General features: G+C 38.8%; 1 protein-coding gene across 1 annotated transcript in view; it reads left to right on the top strand.

Moving 5' to 3' along the window:
- LOC135467149 (uncharacterized) overlaps positions 1-21,160 on the top strand; it is a 40,747-nt gene that overhangs the window by 1,111 nt on the left and 18,476 nt on the right. The window contains exon 2 of the mRNA XM_064744913.1: positions 17,045-17,104. The gene's annotated coding sequence lies outside the window, so the exon portion shown is untranslated. The remainder of the gene's footprint in view (positions 1-17,044; positions 17,105-21,160) is intronic.

Raw genomic sequence — 21,160 nt, 5'->3', positions numbered from 1 at the left:
ATATGCCAATATATTGCCTGACTTAGATTAAATTTACCAGGGCCTCCGTGGCTCATTTGGCTAGCGCAGCATAATGACCCAGGCGCCTCTCACCAATGCGCTCGCTCTGAGTTCAAGGCCAGCTCATGCTGGCTTCCACTCCGGCCGTAGGTGGGAAGGTCGTGGGTTTCCCCCAGGCTCTGCGCTGGTTTCCACCCACCATAATGCTGGCCGCCATCGTATGAGTGAAATATTCTTGAGTACGGCATAAAACACCAATCAAATAAATAAATAAATAGATTAAATTTTATGCTCTGGTTCATTTGTTTCCCTTCAGATCCAGTGATCATGTCAAGTGACTGCCCTGACTGAATGGTCATTGGTTTTCATGCAATAACTGTTTCAAGTATTGTACGATTGCGATAGAATTTTGTGTGCAGATTTTGTTGCTTTTCTTTAAAAGTTGTCCAGTGCTTAAGTTTTGTGGTACATGTATTTAGTGTGAGATGTATATTCGCTGAATTTGGAAAGCTGCCCTTGTTTTTCCAGTCTGCAAAGATATGGTTTATACATGTATGAACAGTTCATGGACAGTGTTACTCTTTCGTCATGTTTTAAATGTTGCTAGTAAGTGTAATGTCTTGTACATTTGACACTGTCATCAGTGCAATATATGTCACATCACAAGCATGCTGCGTACATGTTCCGGCAGGGAATTACAAGCTGTATATGTGTGCAAAATGTAATTGCACTAAAAATATTTCAAATAGAGCTTTAGTTTTTTAATCGCCTTTTCATGAATTTCTGTTTGAATCAGATTGTCTCATTGCATTCTGTGTTATTCTGCTCCCTTCACAATAATGTTAAGAGTAAACAGATGGTCAAAGTATAATTTTAATGCGAAATTGGGCTGTGAAGATGGTGAATATTTTTCCTGACACCTTCAATTATCACTTGCTTTTTTGTATTTCTGATTATTGAAAAAATTAAGCTGCCCATCAAAATAGACTGATTTTGAATTAGAAATGCTGGATTAAATCATGGCGCATTTATATAATTTGTGAAGTTGACCTTCAAACTTTCGATCATGATTGTCAAAGCAAAAAGTGTCCTGACACCAATGGCCTATCTTTCTTCATTAGTTAGTGTTAATCACATTCATTAAAGTATCATGTTAAACCCCAAGCATACATACATTTCATTATGCTGGTCAACATGGTTATTGAATTTTTACAGAGGTTTAGATTTTTTGTAAAATGGTTAAAATGTTTATGTTTAATTGATATGGATCTTCTGATTTTCGCTTCAAAGAACATTTAGAAGATAGCATAAAAACCATAATTGTTCATCAGTTCATGATCGATATGTTTTTTGTGTTCCTTAGCAAATGTCAGATCATGACATTTGACAGTTGTAATTTCACATTAAATGATGCCAATGTCTTTATTTTGATTGAGGTCGAGGAGCCTCTCACTAATGTGGTTGCTGTGAGTTCAAGTCTAGCTCATGCTGCTAGGGATGGTTGTGTTTCTCCCCCCCCCCCCCCACCCCCGCCTCCCCCCGGCTCTGCTCGCTTTCCTCCGACCATAATGCTTGCTGTTGTCATATAAGTGAAATATTTTTGACTGTTGTAAAACTCCAGTAAATAAAATAAATTTGATAGTCAAACATGTGAACTAACTTTTCTGATCAGCGCTGGTTCAAGTGGCTATAACATTGTTCTCATGGATACACCATTCATACTTACAACTAACTGGCCCTGAATTTACCCTGAAGCATCCAAAATCCAGATTGGAAACAGCTTTTAGTCAGAAGACTTGTCAGGTGAATAGTAATGGTACATATGTATATTCTGAACATTCCGGTGTCCTGCACCCTTGAACATGACAGGCGTCCTACACCAGTGACCAAAAATCAGTAAATGAAGTTTTCTGATTGTTAATTTTCTACTGTTGCATTTTCATATTGAGGATTTGGAGTTTTGAAATTGGTTTGAACTACTTGCACAAACAGGCTAGCAGACATTGCAAAGTTTTGCTGATGCAACTATTTTAGAGTGGTGGGATGTGATCAAGGTTTGATTGGTTATTGATCGAAATTACATTGTTAACTTCATGACTCAGAGGCGTAGGTTTGGAAGGTTTAGGGAAGTGGGCGTGTAGGGTGGGGGCGTTGAGATGTTGGTGCGGGCGATGCACATCATCCTCCCCGTCTGCAACATTTAGTTGCCTTTAGCGCCTTTTATTTGTCCTTATTGACTTGATCATTGAGAGTGATCGGAATGATTCAGTCTACCCATGTGAATCAACAAGTCAGGGTTGCTGTACAGGCTTTGCTGTGCTACATGTAGCTCTAATATAGAATGGCTACGGTGTTGATGGTTGATATGCCAGTTAGAAAGCAGACAGACTCTTCGTTGTCAGATGTGAACATTTTTGTTTTAGCTTGGGCGGTAAAAGTGCCATGGGCGAGCTTATCAGCAAGTCAAGAACTTCACAAGAGAAATAAACAAATATAGGCCTGTTGAAAAAGCCTAAAAGGAGGGTGCTTGGGTTCGAGTTTGGACTATGTACTACTCTGCCTGGATGAGTCACTGTGTAGTGAGCTTATGTGGTGGAGAGATCAACTTCGTGGTTGTGGGGGAGGCAGGGCTCAGGGTCAGCGCTCGACTGCCGCTAGAGACAACAATGGCAGGTGATTACCCAAGCGTACCCTTTTCGCACCTTGTGAGTACAGTTGATCTGTGAACCTTAAAGGGTTGCCTAGGTATTGGTGGTAAGGCCATTCAAAATTCTGTTGTTAGTTTCTGCAACTTCTGATTCAAATCTTTACTTTAGAATGGATGAGGCCTAAAATGAAACACATTTGTTACGTGTCAGTCAATTAGAGATTTTAAAAAACTTCACCCATTATGCAGGTTTTGAGATATGGTATTACGACAACTGAGTGATGTCCCTTTGTGACATGACATCGTCACTTTAACGGCAGTGTTGGGGTCAGTGTACCAATTTTAACATGTGGGGTGGTATATGGCACGTAGAGAACTAATTAAACAGAATTAGAATTATCTTCTGAATTCTCTCTTGGGTAGGTTCGGATGTCAAACATTTGCAAAAATGATGATTATCTGCCAGTGGTGCTATAAAGACACAAATACTGCCATGTTAAAAAGGTAGGAAAGTGGCTGGTTACTATGCCATTAAGCACTAACATCATTTATGACTGCAGTATCTCTCTCGTTGCGATGACATGAAGTGAAAAAATTAGTATTGATGTTAGTGATGATTTCTCCTGCTTTAAAGATTAGTGGCCAGATTTATTACTTATTGATAATTAGCTACCCCTGTATATATTTTTAAATCACCAGATAATGAGGCTGGTTTTGTAAATTTTTTCTGCAAACATTTGGCAGTAACTGCCGAATTACGTCATACAGATCCAACCATTATGTGCTGTTCAGTGTTAAAAAACAGCTACAAGAGTGACAACAAGGATAACAAATGTCTTCACGAAATGGTTTGGTGATCGGTCTACGGTTATCAAAACAGATCGTTGAAGACCTCTGGAGTTTCCAGTTTCCAGATGATTTAGCTCTCAGGAAGGTGTAGATTTACAGCACAAGACGGAAGGATTCTGTACCCACTAAAAAAAGCTGCATTTGCTCTTGCCAGTTTACAAAAGTTTAGCAAGGAATACACCTGAATTTCCACAATGGCACCTGCACTGAGTAGTCATAAACTACTATTAACTGATCCGAAAACTGATAGATAGTAAATGTCTCTACACAAACCCCAGCGTCCACATCATACATGTATTTATGTTGTATGCGACTATAGGCCCCTGTAGGCACAGCTTGGTTCTTTGGAATGCGATAACATGTACCATTGGTTGTCATCACATACAGGCCTAGGTATGAATTTAGAATCCCTCGGACAGTAGAATCGTATTTATTCTGAAGTGGGGAGAGGAAAAAAGTAGTAAATAAATATTAAATCAAAAGATAAACACGCAAAATGTACAGTGTAGCACAGCATAAAGCTATAGCTTACCAGTCTGTATTGTTAGTGAGGTTGGAAAGGCCTGGACAAACTCAGAATCTGAAGTTTGGCCAGAGAAATCCGAATCCTAAATTGGAACTTCATGTGTTCAAATTGATGCGGCAATTGATGTATTATCTTGTGTTTGGCCAGAATCCATCTAAAAAATGACATCAATTTGATACGAATTCGCAGGTTGCATAGGCAGGCTACATGTAGACATGAGTTGGCCTTCTATAACATCAACCGCTGAGCCGTACAGGGCGGCTGGCTGGAGATGGCCTAAAGCAGTAAATCTATTGTTTGTGGTGGATTTAAAGTCGATTGTTATTACATTTCTCAGAAGCCCTCTCAGTAACATACGATTTAAACAGGTTACATGTAGAATCTTCATAATTAGGATCAGTAGTTAAATCTGGACACTAGTCCTTTAACTATTTTTTCACTACGATAAGGTTGTGTTATTTACTGAAGTGGCATTAAGGGATCACTGCAAAGAATGTTCTTTATATTTTCTGCGGTTTAATTGTTTGAAAAGTTGAAATAAACAGAATCTGGGATAGTGTAACCATTTGCAGCCAGTTTATAGCCTTTTCACTGCAGCACATGTTGAGGACGGCCTGGCTTCGTATGTATATTGAGAATTTGAAAGCAAGTCTGCCTGTAATGTTAGGAAGTAGCTGGCTTGGTCTGCGCTCAAGTCATGTTGTAGACAGCTTTAAACTTGTATCAATTTGAATGAAATTTGCTTTTGAACAAATTTTTGGGGTTGTCAGCTGTGCCTGTGATTTGTAATATTCTCAATGTGTATAGCTGCATGATAGTAATAGACAAATTTGTAGTACTGGTACATTACTTTGTTGTGTATCATAAATTATATGAGTGAAGTGCTGGAATTTATTTTATTCCGGAGATGTGGGCCCTATAGATAGAAAAAAATTTTTAAATTGACATTTTTTTAGTGTTTATTTCTCATTTTTCGAGCGAAAACTGGAAAGTGAGTAAGTATTGTGTTGAAAGGCACATGAAGTGTTCAACGGAAATAAATTAGTTAGTCAGTATGGAGTTAAGCAACAAACTTAGAGAAAAAACTGAGTATAATACTTTCAGCTTCAGTTCCAGTATTTGTATAGTTATAAATTACGTTGATTTTAATTCCTTTCCAGGCGTTTGTTTTCTCGGTATATTTTTTCTAGGTGTTAGTTTTCTTGGTATATGCTGTCTAGGCGTTTGTTTTCTTGGTATATCCTTTCCAGGCGTTTGTTTGCTTGGTATATCCTTTCTAGGCGTTGGTTTTCTTGGTATATCCTTTCTAGGCGTTGGTTTTCTTGGTATAACAAATTTGAAGAGGTATTTAGCTAACAAAGAATCATTCATGCTCTGTTAATAAAGTTAGCTGCCCCTCTTTAATCATGTCTGTGATCTTCGCCAGTTTCGGCAGCATACATAGGCGCTCCATATTCGTTAGCAATAGAACACAGCTTTCGCACCCACTGTATGTGAAAGTAAGAATGCATTTGTTTTTTTACATGGAGCCTAAGATTTCATTCACATGTACGTTTTGGTGGTGGAATCGGTTGTATAGACATGTACATCTTGATAAGTTTTCAGTGGGATTCAATTGCTTAATTGATTTGATGTGAATGCTTCTCTCAGAGTACACAATGTATGGATTCATTGGCTTGCATCCATTGGTGTATTTGCATATTTAAAAGTCAGTGTATGTAGAGACTTCGTCCTTATTATTCTGAAATGGTGTTTATTATATTATTTTACGCTGCCAGGTAAAGTTGTTTCTGGAATCTTTGATTTTCTGATTGGAGTCGCCGTGGTCGGACTTACTGCCAGACAAATGAGGTTAACCGCTTTGTTGGGTGAATCGGTTTGTATTTGATCAGTGTCTTATACATTGCAATGTCCAGTTTGTTCATTTCAAGGTCTGGTATGATTTAATATTCGTATTACACTATATACTCAGTTTGAGTGATTAGCACTGTTCATTCAGTAGAGGCCAGCTCATTGGCTGATGTCACCAGGGTCATTTGAGGGGCACCTGATTAACTCTGCTCTGGCTGACGGCTCTAGGTTGGGAGAGTGATTCTTCTCTGTGGGAAGTGTGTAAGGTTGTAAAGAAACAATTAACCTCGTTATAATGGGACTTGAGTTAATTATCACACAAATACTGATGAAAGTAAAAGTTTGTAAGTAATCCTTTAAGCCATAACCATGCGCTCATTTCATTCTTTAAAAGTTTGGTTGCTTGGTTGCATGTGTTTTTACTTTCCCTAAGTTTCCGGGTTTTCTTTATCAGCAAATAAAATATGGATTGATCTGTGTATCTCGAAAAACTGTTATGCCAGTGGGGCAGCATTCCCGTCCCTACCTCTTCGAACTCTGCTGTATGTATTAGTAGGAGTATGGGGTGATGGCAGTGATCATCGAGGGGACCCCATACTTACTACCCCCACCCCCTTCAATGTATGCCTTAGGAGTATGGTGTTACAGGCAGCATGGCTAAGGAACCTTCCTTCCCCCTCTCCATACTCCATTGGCTTATCCAGTGAGCAGCAAGGTCCCTTCTTTCTTTTCCCACTCAACTTGAGCTTCCTGTGGTGCTGTGTTGAATTAAAACACCCCCCATTGAAAATGTTTAATGGTTGAGTCGAATTCGGATCTCAAATGTCAGTCTGAAGGTTTAGTGGAGATCTGCTGGGCTGTTTGATGAGAACCAGGTTTGAGTGTAACGCAGATTGTAGATGGAGCTATAAATAGAAGAGATAGTGCATGGGCCGCTAGCCTCTTGACTTGTGTGGTTGCCAAACACTTCAAGGGAGCATGACCAAAGTGTATGGGGTGGGGGGGAGTGGAAATGTGGTTGAAATGGAAGAAGATTTCAGAGGTAGGGCTTATGTAAAAATCAACCACATTTTAGTTGATAAAGATGTCCATGTATATTTATATATATATATATATATATATATATATATATATATGTACTTGTATAATGAAACAAAACTTGATAACACATTTAATATTTATTTTGGCTTAATTTTCAGACCTTTTTTAATTTTTTACCTCCGGAGCTTAATTAATTTGATCGCTCTATTTATACGTTTCGCACTTACAGGGATCTAAACTTGTCATCTGAAATGGTGAAACTTTGCAATCTTTTTTGTAATCTTTCTTATAGGTTACAAACCATGATCAATGCTTTGCCTCCATATAATGGGAAATGAAGTCACAAACACAGTGATTGCAGCGGACAGAACGTTGCGAATTTTAATTTTGACGTTAATGCAGCGTATGTTAGATTTGCGTGACAGACGTACGTGTTGGGGAGCTTTTTTAAAGCTTGCAGGAACAAAGCACAAGTCAGGTGTGGTTTATGTTATACCCCGAGCATCGACCTAGGTGTCAAATAACAATGAAAGCATTGTTAAACAAAATGTTGGGGTAGTATGTTAAAAAGCACAAAATTCACGACATAGTGTGTTGTGTGTTAGAATCAATGTTAATGTATTTGGTGCATTGTGTATAAGAATCAGTGTCTAAGCAAATGTTGGGGATGGTATCTGAAAATGCAATGCCATTCACTGGCCACAAGTTTTACATATGTATAAAGCAGCAAATTACCAAATTCACACCTTCTGTGTGCCTTTGGCGACTTCAATGTGAAGTGCGTCTGCATGTCTGACAGATGTTTGTTCATCTTCGAAACTGACAATAAAGACGACTCGCTCAGGTTTTGAACAGATCTCATCATGTGTTAAGACATGTTACAAACTACATTGAATATTTAAATAGCAGTATACCAACCGAATACCAGGATTTAAAATAATGGAATACAGTGGATTAACCTTACACTGCACAAAATCAACACAACCTCACCAGTGATATGAGCGAGTCGTTAGACACGATTAACCAAAACGGCCCTTATTATTGTAGTATGTCACGACTTTTCCAGTGCACCTTGGGCTGTGTTTTGCTTTTCCTACTTTGAAACATTGTCTGCTACAATGCAGTTCTAAGCTAGTGTTAGTACATGTGTATACAATCAAAGTTGTGTTCAGGTACATTTACTGTAAATGCATGTGATGCCTGCATCTGACGGTCACTAATCTAGTGCGGTAATATGCTCTGAAACATTTATTTAGTTCGTTAGAGTTGTTGACAATAATGACAAGCTGACCATGTACTTTCATACTCTGGGTCAGGTTACACCAAAGACTACCAAAAACGATAGGTGTTGTATGTTGTAGCCTCGCATGGTGCTCATCACTTAGGGTTAGAGCAAGGAAACAGAATTGGTTGGCTCGGTGTCAGTATAATGTGACTGGGTAGGGTGTCATTTCTGGTGTCTTGGTATGATGCTTCAGTGGCAGCATGGATTCGCCTTGCCACAGTTAAGGAGGTGCGATACATGTATATGTAAGTGTTCACCTGACAAGCCCTCATTGTTCTATGACTGAAAAATTGTTAAATATGACAAAAAAAACCCCAAGCATATATACATGCATGCATACACACATTTCTACTGTATTCCTGTAGGATCACTACATGCACATGTTTTTCATTTCAACTACTACATAATTCTGATTTACCATATACATATGACGTATATATCCGTCTGATTTGAATGTACGTGTAACATTGTTTTTGTCACTACAACACATTTTTTAATACGTTCCATTACATATTATATATGAAGAAAAATGAAATTATCGTTCGTACATACATGTATGACCGTGTAGTTTTTAATTTGATTTCGTATAACCTGAAAACTTGTGTTTCTTAATTATTCAATGTACATGTAACTCACGCAGTCAAAAATTAATTTAACAAACAATATCGCTGCATGTGCTCTCTCACATGTAAATGCAATGAAGCTGTGAAATGCTTATAGAAGAGGTCTTATCGTGAGTAGAGTTGGCAGGCAGTAGGTCTACTTGTTTAATGTCAAGACCAGCATGGAGAGTTGCGCCAAGCAGTGTAACCCCTGTGCGTCGTCGCCAGGTTTACCCTTGGCTATACCTTGCTGATCTAACCAGGCTAGGCGAGGGTTAGAGTTGGCAAAGAGCCAGCTCCAGGCGGTGGACTGTGTATGTGCTATCGGGGTTTTGAATTCTGTGGGGATATTTATAAAGCTGTAACGCTGGTCGAGCTCAGGTTGGCCTACTTTATGCAGGCCCTAAAAAACGTGTATAAAAATTCACAGTTGCAGATTTCTGTACTTCTTCACAGCGTAAGTGTGCTATTTGACAGTTTTACCGCTGAACTCAGTCAATCTTAGGACACTTTGTGATTTTTCTGCAATGCAGGTGTTGCAAAGTTTATTAAACTAATCAGTAATTACATATGAATACAGCACTCAAGTGTTAATGTTTGTAGGTATATGTGCAAGTGTTCAGACTTACCGTAAACACGTACGTGTATTAAATTGTGTGCCTCATTAATTAGGACATGCAGTGTGACTCGTCATTAAGCATAGGAATGCACCGTATGTAATTAAGGCAATCTGTTGTACGTTACTATCAGTTCATTGCAGACGTGTACATGTATTTCGTCGTGGTTAATTTATGTAAAGTTTTTTGTCGAATAATTTGTTACCAATTTTTTTTTTTTTCGTTGGCTTAACAGCATGCTCAAGAGTTTTCACTTACACGATGGTGGTCAGTTTTTTGGGTGGACGAAACTGCCTGGCATAAACCACTGACCTTCAGATAAAAATTCACAATTGCAGATTTCTGTACTTTGTTCATAGCATAAGTATGCTATTGGACAGTTTTACTATTTGTGGAGGTCAGTTTTTTGGGTGGACGAAACTGCCTGGCATAAACCACTGACCTTCAGATAAAAATTCACAATTGCAGATTTCTATACTTTGTTCATAGCATAAGTATGCTATTGGACAGTTTTACTATTTGTGGAGGTCAGTTTTTTGGGTGGACGAAACTGCCTGGCATAAACCACTGACCTTCAGATAAAAAGTCACAATTGCAGATTTCTATACTTTGTTCATAACATAAGTATGCTATTGGACAGTTTTACTATTTGTGGAGGTCAGTTTTTTGGGTGGACGAAACTGCCTGGCATAAACCATTGACCTTCAGATAAAAATACACAGTTGCCGATTTCTGTACTTTGTTCATAGCATAAGTATGCTATTGGACAGTTTTACTATTTGTGGAGGTCAGTTTTTTGGGTGGACGAAACTGCCTGGCATAAACCACTGACCTTCAGATAAAAATTCACAATTGCAGATTTCTGTACTTTGTTCATAGCATAAGTATGCTATTGGACAGTTTTACTATTTGTGAAGGTCAGTTTTTTGGGTGGACGAAACTGCCTGGCATAAACCACTGACCTTCAGATAAAAATTCACAATTGCAGATTTCTATACTTTGTTCATAGCATAAGTGTGCTATTGGACAGTTTTACTATTTGTGGAGGTCAGTTTTTTGGGTGGACGAAACTGCCTGGCATAAACCACTGACCTTCAGATAAAAATTCACAATTGCAGATTTCTGTACTTTGTTCATAGCATAAGTGTGCTATTGGACAGTTTTACTATTTGTGGAGGTCAGTTTTTTGGGTGGACGAAACTGCCTGGCATAAACCACTGACCTTCAGATAAAAATTCACCATTGCAGATTTCTGTACTTTGTTCATAGCATAAGTGTGCTATTGGACAGTTTTACTATTTGTGGAGGTCAGTTTTTTGGGTGGACGAAACTGCCTGGCATAAACCACTGACCTTCAGATAAAAATTCACAATTGCAGATTTCTGTACTTTGTTCATAGCATAAGTGTGCTATTGGACAGTTTTACTATTTGTGGAGGTTAGTTTTTTGGGTGGACAAAACTGCCTGGCATAAACCACTGACCTTCAGATAAAAATTCACAATTGCAGATTTCTGTACTTTGTTCATAACATAAGTATGCTATTGGACAGTTTTACTATTTGTGGAGGTCAGTTTTTTGGGTGGACGAAACTGCCTGGCATAAACCACTGACCTTCAGATAAAAATTCACAATTGCAGATTTCTATACTTTGTTCATAGCATAAGTGTGCTATTGGACAGTTTTACTATTTGTGGAGGTCAATTTTTTGGGTGGACGAAACTGCCTGGCATAAACCACTGACCTTCAGATAAAAAGTCACAATTGCAGATTTCTATACTTTGTTCATAACATAAGTATGCTATTGGACAGTTTTACTATTTGTGGAGGTCAGTTTTTTGGGTGGACGAAACTGCCTGGCATAAACCACTGACCTTCAGATAAAAATTCACAATTGCAGATTTCTGTACTTTGTTCATAGCATAAGTATGCTATTGGACAGTTTTACTATTTGTGGAGGTCAGTTTTTTGGGTGGACGAAACTGCCTGGCATAAACCACTGACCTTCAGATAAAAATTCACAATTGCAGATTTCTATACTTTGTTCATAGCATAAGTGTGCTATTGGACAGTTTTACTATTTGTGGAGGTCAGTTTTTTGGGTGGACGAAACTGTCTGGCATAAACCACTGACCTTCAGATAAAAATTCACAATTGCAGATTTCTGTACTTTGTTCATAGCATAAGTATGCTATTGGACAGTTTTACTATTTGTGGAGGTCAGTTTTTTGGGTGGACGAAACTGCCTGGCATAAACCACTGACCTTCAGATAAAAATTCACAATTGCAGATTTCTATACTTTGTTCATAGCATAAGTGTGCTATTGGACAGTTTTACTATTTGTGGAGGTCAGTTTTTTGGGTGGACGAAACTGTCTGGCATAAACCACTGACCTTCAGATAAAAATTCACAATTGCAGATTTCTGTACTTTGTTCATAGCATAGGTGTGCTATTGGACAGTTTTACTATTTGTGGAGGTCAGTTTTTTGGGTGGACGAAACTGCCTGGCATAAACCACTGACCTTCAGATAAAAATTCACAATTGTAGATTTCTATACTTTGTTCATAGCATAAGTATGCTATTGGACAGTTTTACTATTTGTGGAGGTCAGTTTTTTGGGTGGACGAAACTGCCTGGCATAAACCACTGACCTTCAGATAAAAATACACAGTTGCCGATTTCTGTACTTTGTTCATAGCGTAAGTATGCTATTGGACAGTTTTACTATTTGTGGAGGTTAGTTTTTTGGGTGGACGAAACTGCCTGGCATAAACCACTGACCTTCAGATAAAAATACACAGTTGCCGATTTCTGTACTTTGTTCATAGCGTAAGTATGCTATTGGACAGTTTTACTATTTGTGGAGGTTAGTTTTTTGGGTGGACGAAACTGCCTGGCATAAACCACTGACCTTCAGATAAAAATTCACAATTGCAGATTTCTATACTTTGTTCATAGCATAAGTGTGCTATTGGACAGTTTTACTATATGTGGAGGTCAGTTTTTGGGGTGGACGAAACTGCCTGGCATAAACCACTAACCTTCAGATAAAAATTCACAATTGCAGATTTCTGTACTTTGTTCATAGCATAAGTGTGCTATTGGACAGTTTTGCTATTTGTGGAGGTCAGTTTTTTGGGTGGACGAAACTGCCTGGCATAAACCACTGACCTTCAGATAAAAATTCACAATTGCAGATTTCTGTACTTTGTTCATAGCATAAGTGTGCTATTGGACAGTTTTACTATTTGTGGAGGTCAGTTTTTGGGGTGGACAAAACTGCCTGGCATAAACCACTGACCTTCGGTAACTTGCCAAACTTCCCTGAATGTGGTGTACTGATATGTACATTGTCTTTGGTGAAAGATGAATGTTAGACTGCACCATGTTGGCTATGCACTAAAGCATTGGCGACTGCTTGTTGTCACCAAGCCCTGCTAACGGTGATTGCGGGCGGCATTTAAAATTAAATTAACTTTACCCATAACAATATTTTGATGCAGCGGGAAACGTATTCCAAAATGTTGTTGCCTGTATGAATTTTTATTGTTAAGCTCGTACCAGTATGTTTCCTTAGTAATGTTAATCTTGTACTGGTTCTCTTCAGGTACCTGTGCACTGTATATATATATATATATATATATATATATATATATATATATATATATATATATATACCTACATGACAGTATGGCAGGAAGTTGGCATGCCAACGCCATCAGCTAGACAGTTCTCAACGATGTCAGATTCCCAAATGCAAGTGTTGTGTGACTCAAACTCAAGGTGATATTGTTCGGTGAAGTGGTCATGTGACTTATCGAGCATGAACTTAGCGCGGTGTGTAGAGAAATCAATAGGACAGGGTTGCGAGAGGATGACATGCAAGGGTGAAGACTGACTATCTGAAGGCTTAAAATGCAACTGCTGTGTTGAAATCATGAAAATTAAGACTGTAGCAAAACTTCAAACAACTGTGCCTCCACACGTATTTGTGTGTGACATTTGCTATCGACAGTATGTTTTGTGATTAAGTTTTTAACCTGCGGCCAACTTCGGCCCATTGGGCAAGACTGGCTATCTGATGCTTTTGTAGTGATGTATTTATTATCTATCTGATCGGTGTTTTACGTCACGCTCAAAACTATTTCACTTATATACAACAGTAGCCAGCATTATGGTGGGAGGAAACAGGGCAGAGCCCGGGGCAACCCCACAACAACCCGCACGTTGCTGACAGACTGGAGAGGGAGCCAGCATGAGCTCACAGGGACTGCATTGGTGAGAGGCTTCTGGGTCATTGTGGTATGTACATTGTACATGTAAATCTGTCTATCCATCCAGGATTCTGTGTGCTCTTGCATTTTTCTGTTATGGAAAACCCTGAGAACTGATTCATGTACCTACATGTATAGGAAGTGTAGGATTGGATATATAGGCTACATTATTTCCCTCTGTTACTCATTTTTTATCAGAAGCAACGCAAGTGGTTGCAAAGCGCAGTCTCCATGTTAGGTTAATTGATGTAAGGAATATGCTATGTATTTGAAGCATAAGGTGTCAGCTATTGCATAATCTGACCTTGCTTAGCGGATTACTCGTCAATGCTGGGTCAAACACCTGCCTGATAAATTATACATCTCTGTTGGGAGGTACTGTATGATACAGAATATCCATAGTGCATGGGTGGGCCTCTGTGGCCTACTAGTCAGGGTGTTCACACAGCACAATGATCCAGGAGCATCTCACCAATGTGATCGCTTTGGTGAGTTAAAGTCCAGCTGGGGTGAATTCCCCTCAGGTCTTACTTAGGACAGGCGTCTGCCAGCACCCTGTGGATGGGCGACAGTTTCATCTGGGCTCTGCCCAGTGTCCCAACACCATAATGCTGGCTGCCATCATGAGATATTTTTGATTAGGGCGTAAAACTCTTAAATAGATAAACATTAAAGTAAAACATAGTCCATGGGCTGTGTGTAGCATTCTCACCTTTTCATTGGCTGAGATCGCCAAGAGGCTTCAGGTCATGCGTGTGCTAAATGTCAGTGGTTGGTTACAGTGAAGGAATGTAGCATATAGACTGAACGCGATGTAGTGCAAGGTAGAAAAAAAAGCGCTCTTAAGTAAAATAAAAATCCATCGAAAACGAACCTTTTTACTGTCTAACAACATTTTTACTGACCTGCGACCTGATTTACCAGGTCAGAATTTATACTGTTCGATATGTATCTACATATTCACGTCGTACATTCATTGAAGCTTCAAACACAGGATCACCTTTGGGTCGCACACATTAGATTAGATTGTGTATTGTAAACTTGCTTCGATGCAAGCCTTATACAGAACAGTTCAGAATCGAGGCTTGGCTGGGCGACAGCGTCAGGTTCCTGTCTGCCATCCACGCCTGAATCAAATGCACACTGAGATTACACTAGGGGTGATCATGTGACCTTTGAGGCGTGAAATGTGGAGAAATCAATAGACTGGTTCTCAGGAAGATCCTGCGAACAACAGTTGAATATTAAATGTAGGTTCAAAACCTGATCTGTTGTGAGAGAATATAGAAAAGTAAATATGTTTGGTGTATTCACATGTACTGTATATATGATAAGAAATACATCCATTTCATGCATTTTTGACTTTGGGTTTAGTTTTCATGTGTAGACCTAAGTGAAAATTTGCATCAGGAAGTGGTAAAATCATTGGCTTACCCTGACATAGGCTGCTACATTAAAACTATACAAGGTCACCCAGTTTCATGCGCCAAGCTTTATTATAATGTTAGGAATTTATCATCTTTGGGGACAGTCATACATGTATTTGGTCAGTATATTTTATTTTATTTGGCTGGCATTTTATGCCGGACTCCAGAATATTTCAGCCAGCATTATGGTGGGAGGAAACTGGGCAGAGAACATATCGCTAATAAATTGTGTGCAAAATATAAATGAGCAATTACAGCAAAATTTTTTTATTCCAGATCAGTGTGAATCTAATAGATTCCTAAAATGAACAAGACACAATCACATTCATTGTGTACAACACATTACTTACCAATTAACAGAAAGGATGTGTACCAGTGGTTTGGAAACAGAAAAAAAAAATGAAAACTAAAGTCAAACCAATTTAGAACAAAATGAAGACCCATGCACACACATGTGCACTGTAGACTGTTGAGCACATGAAACTATAATGGATCTAAGTGAAAAATAAAAACCCCGTAAATGATTTCGGTGCATCTCCAGCCGTCTAACATCCCAAAGCGTCTGGACCCTAATTTTTTGTCCAGGGATAGTCAACTAAAGTAATGCTTTCAGATTGCTTCTGACGTGCCTTGTACACAGGTAGTGTGTAAAATTCTTTCTCTTCCTCGATGTCCGCACATTTGGAAAATATGATCAGGTGATCTATATAGTATATCCCTATTGTTAATATGGAGATTCGGAAACATTTTATGCACTTAATAAGCTGAGTTAGCGTTTCAGGAATCTCGCGAGTTCATGCAGGTTAAGACGAGACAGGGTTTGGGGGCTCTCGTGAACTAACGCGGCTAAAAGGCGTGATTTTACGGCAGCTGCTAGCGACGCTGTTAGACCGACAGACTTGGCTAAGCAAGATGCATATTCAGTCTAGCAAGTATTGTAAAATCTCGCCTTTTAGCTGCAGAGCCCCTGCCCTGTCTCACCCATATCTGCGTCGACTATCAGGACTCCTGAGATGCCGACCTGGCTTATTAATGTAACAAATATTGAAAACATTCTTATATGTAAGGACCAGCTGGTTGCAATAAAAAAAAAAAAATAACAAAAAAAATACCCATTCCAGACTGTCGGTATTGACCGTTTTACTTCTGCCTACAGGCTATATTGCCATAGACATGCAAGTGAAAATAAATACTATCAAAATAACACGGAAGCTAATACAAAATTGTTCCCCGGTGATTTATGACGTTATGATTTGTTGACTTTAACATTTTACGTATGCTGTGCAGATAGTTCTTTTTGTTTAGTCATAGTCCTGGCCATATTGTCCATTGTTTGTCATTTTCCGTATATCGTCCCATGTAAATGTTTAACATCGTCAGCTGGTCGCTGTTGAAGGTTGGTGAAGTGCCTGGACATGGACGGAGGGTAAAATACCCTTCACAGAGTTTGTTGTCACAGTTAAGATGTTCATGTGATCTATTTACAAGAAACGATAGCAAATGACATAATCATAATAATGTGTCTCGTCACTTGTACTCCATGCACACATGGCCAATAGGCAAATCGGGGTTCCCTGATTCCCTAATCAGGGTAACATAGGCGATAAAGGGTGCATTTTGGGCTTTAAGAAGAAACTGGCGCCTGATTGGTTAAACTTGGTAATATGGCGATACGATGACAGTGTTTTAGCTCACTTTGAACTGAAATAACTTGGTTATGCAACATCAAAAAAAAAAAAAATTGAAAAGGTAAACTTTTTAAACATTGTTGATGTATGTATATATATACTTTTGGGCTGTATTGTTGGCAAGTCTTAAAGACTTTTGTTATGTCTTACCTTGGTTATAAAATTATGCTGGAACTGAATTTTTGAAAATGTTTGAAGGTTTTTTTGTGACAGTATATTTGGTGTTTTTGTTGCAGGAAACCTTGGCATCATGATGTAGAGAATACAGGCTTGGCTAAAAACAGAAAACTTGACAGGTTGGTTTTGAAATGATATGCCATATGATACCCTATCGTATGTTAATAAATGTTCATATCACTTTCTAAAAAGACGAAGTCTCTACCCAGCTCATGTTGCGTGTACATATTACCAGTAACAAAAGTAGCCATGTTTAATGTTTAATAATTTAATTTTCCCAAATTTAAGCTTGTGTGGTGCAATCCGATTGGTCAGATTTTTGCGTTTATACTCTAATAAACCGAACAAAAATGAAGCCACGCCCATGTAGGATTTTTTCTAAGAATTGAACTGAAAGAGGCATGTCATGTAAAATGACAAACAGAACATTATAATTATATCTGCTTTCGCCTGTTTCATGTTAATTGACCTAAAGTTTCGTTGTGGGACTCCTAAAGGGTAGGAGATATTGACAGTTCAAGAACATGACAAACAAGTTCACGCTTCACTGACCAGTTAGTCTATGCTCCTACCACCAACAGTTTGTCTTTTCCTCAGTTTTAATCATAATAATTTTAGTACATGCACCTCGCAACAGGTTTATTGTTTTTGTTGTGGTTATTTTGTGATAAATGGGAATTTGGGAGAAAACTCTGTTGAGATTAGGCTTGACTACTCAGTACCTCTACATATATGGAGTGTCATGTCAGATGTATGTTTTTAAGCTGAGGCTCTCCGTATACAAAGCTGTAGCAGAATTTAGCACACCGTGAATCCATACTTCCAAACTAGGCCTACCAGCACACGAGATGAAAATTTTTAAATTGCGATCAAAACGACATGTACACACGTGCATTTACATTTCACCTACGCACGTGCGTTGAACATTTCTGGTTCTTTCTGGCTTAATTTGAAAGACTGTCAACTTCCACCCATATTTCTTAAACATGAATACTTAATTTACTTAATATTTAATTGAGTCCCTCTCAGATTAAATTTCAGTCCTTCAGGCTAATCACTCTCTTCTGTCATCTTGCCGCCTACTCAGATCGTGTGAAAGTAAATGACAGTAAGTCATGTGCGAAACTTTAGGGTCATTTACCAAATATTCAGATTCATAAAAAGGAGCGTCTGTACAAATTCTGTGGATAGTCTAGAATGAATTAAATCTGTTTAAACAGTATTGTCTATCTCAGTATGAGCCTGATCACAAACATGCACAGACGTGCTGGGTCAGCGAGTGCATATGCATAGCCAAGTGCAAAGTGCTAGCCAAAACCAAGCCGGTTTGATCATAATCACTTTCCCACTGATGTTGAAAATACACTGTTGTGGTTGGATAATCAGTATGTTTGAAATACTGATATATCATCCATATGTTACAACTATGCCTGTTTTGCAACCAGCATGAAGATGTCACCTGTGTAGACTACACACCTTTCCGCATATTTTTGGCATGCAGTGACAGCAGCAATAGTTCGTTATGAAGAGCGCAAACAAGTTGTTGCCTGGAAAATGTGCCTCACGAAATGAATTCAACTTCTTCAGCATCTTCTGCATCCGAAGTTCTATAGCTTGGAATTCACCTTCTAAATGTTGAATTCTTCACAGTGCTATTTGAAACGAACCACAGATGTAAACTTTGCCTGGTCATTACGCTAGCTTGTGACGTACATGTGACGTTGTTTAGTGACGGTAGAACTTTGGTCACCAGTTTCAATGGCCAAAAGAATCTCATTCAGAAAATGTTTATCCTGGAGCCTGCCGCGTTCCTTTCTTCAAAACAATCAGCTAACATTGCTCACAGTTTGGAATGAAGGTAAAACATAAGATAACATCCTTTTGTTCTGTGAATTAAATTTTAAAGATTGACTAATATTTTTCAGGTTTATTGGGGTATAAACGAAAAACTTTTGTATGAACTGCTACAGCGTTTTTTTTTTCATTTATACCCCTTTAAAAACCTAACAAATATTACAGTCTTTTCCTAAATAATCTCCAGTTTGTTAGTGAATTAGCTTAATGTTACTGTGGAAGAACGTCACCGTCAGCCTTTTGAAGAACGTCACCGTCACCTTTTGAAGAACGTCACCATCAGCCTTTTGAAGAAGTATCATATGATTTGTTACAGTAGGGAATCTAATCAATTCATTTAGTCCATTTGCCATGCTTATTTTACATTCACCTGTGGTTTTCATTTCTGTATAATAATTGTTATTTTGGTTCCACTGCTTATAAGATGGTTGTATGTTCCTGTGATAAGTGTACAGATAGGTAGCAGAAGAATAGTGACATAATAGGCATATTTGCATTGACTGTACATGTAGGTATAGATCTTGGCAGTGAAAAGAACACCTACAGATGATTCTATGCTCATATAATGAGCTTATAGGTACAGTACATGTGCAGGAGAATAGTGACGTGCTCAGGCATATATACAATTTGTATTGACTGTAGGTAAGCCATATATGTATAAATGTTAGCAATGACAAAAAATAGAATTGTCACACTTTTCCAACCTGTACACACGTCATCATTCAGACCGTGTGGTAGTTGATTTGGCGACTGTAGTATTTTGTGCTGTGATGTCTTTGCTTCATGACATGGTGCGTGACACTTAGTGGAGGTTAACTTTAGATTAACATAGATTGGTAATACCCAGTAATGAGAGTTGTCAAGAGCCAGTTACTACCATCTGCTGAATTGACTTGGGTACAACGGGTCTATTTATTTATTTATTTGATTGGTGTTTTACGCCGTACTCAAGAGTATTTCACTTATACGACGGCGGCCAGCATTATGGGTTGAGGAAACCAGGCAGAGACCGGGGTAACCCACGACCATCTGCAGGTTGCTGAAAGGCCTGCCCATGTACGGCCGGAGAGTACAGTGGGTCTAGATCTTCTAAATCTTGTTACGTGCAACGTAAAGAAAGTCTGTCAGCAGTTTGCTCATTCATGTAGCCGAGAACCTTCCTTACTAAACGATAACGAAACCTTGCTGTGCAGTAGTGTGGACTTAACAAAGGCATGTACAGGGAAAATGGCATATAACTTATAGCCTGTTGTTAATGTCACTGCAGAAATATTGCATGAGGAACTATATTTCGTGTTCGATTCTGTGGATATTACATGTAAATGCATCAGTCAGAGGGTTTTGAGATCGAGTCTACTTGTGAAAGGTAGAAAGAAGTTCTGTATCATGTGACTTGTCAAAATGTTATCCAACTTATGTGGGTATTAATTTACCAAGTATCTGTCTCACGGTTTTCCTGATACGCAAATCATGATGTGTGTAATTCATGATGTCTGGTGACAACAGCACACTCCTCACAGCACATGTGGCTTTCTACACTGGCTTCATCACTGCCACCACTAGACAGCATTGATCTTTGGCTATATCCAAAACACTATGGGCTTGTTTAGGTTTAGCCTCACCAATAGTGTTCTCGTCCCGATTTTTGCATTGGTCGAGATTTCTGTACAAAACTTGCCAGTGGCGGCAGTGATGTAAAGCAAGCATGGCGAGTGGTGTGCAAGTATGCAATGTGAGCCGTGTGATATCCCTGGCGAGACTTATGCTTCCTGTTGGTTAAAACAATTAGTTCGATGAGAAGTTGTACATCAAGCCGTATGAATCTCTAGGATAGTACCATATATTGAAGCTTGTATCTCATATAGCAGAAGCACCTGGCCTGTGAACTGCATGGCCGTGGGATGAACGCACTGCTGGCACTGTCTCTAGTATTTGTGTGTACACTGTAATTCATCAGGGGAAGCCTCTGGCAAAAGAAAAACTATTGTAAATTTACATTTGCTGCTTCCTGCTGTGGTGAACAAAATTTTTTTTTGTTCATGAGAACTGTGACCAGTGATCTGTGTGGGTCTGTAACACAAAAGATTTTCCTGCACATGAGGCTGTTTCTCCCTTCAGTTCTTATGTGACAAGCTGGTTGACCTGAATGCAGGCACAGTCACATGAACACGTTATGTTATCTGCCTATTTTTCTGCTGGGATCCCAATGGTACATAACAGTAAATGTGTGCAGAACTGTTGAGTAATGTGATAAGTACACATCTACAATACTTGTGACTAACCGTTACCAAAAGGCGGAGAAAGGCAGTGAAGGTCAAAGA

Source organism: Liolophura sinensis, chromosome 6 (genome assembly GCF_032854445.1).
Source record: "Liolophura sinensis isolate JHLJ2023 chromosome 6, CUHK_Ljap_v2, whole genome shotgun sequence".
NCBI classification, from domain to species: Eukaryota; Metazoa; Mollusca; class Polyplacophora; order Chitonida; family Chitonidae; genus Liolophura; species Liolophura sinensis.
The sequence above is the reverse complement of the archived record's forward strand: the minus strand, read 5'-3'. Positions and strand labels throughout refer to the sequence as shown.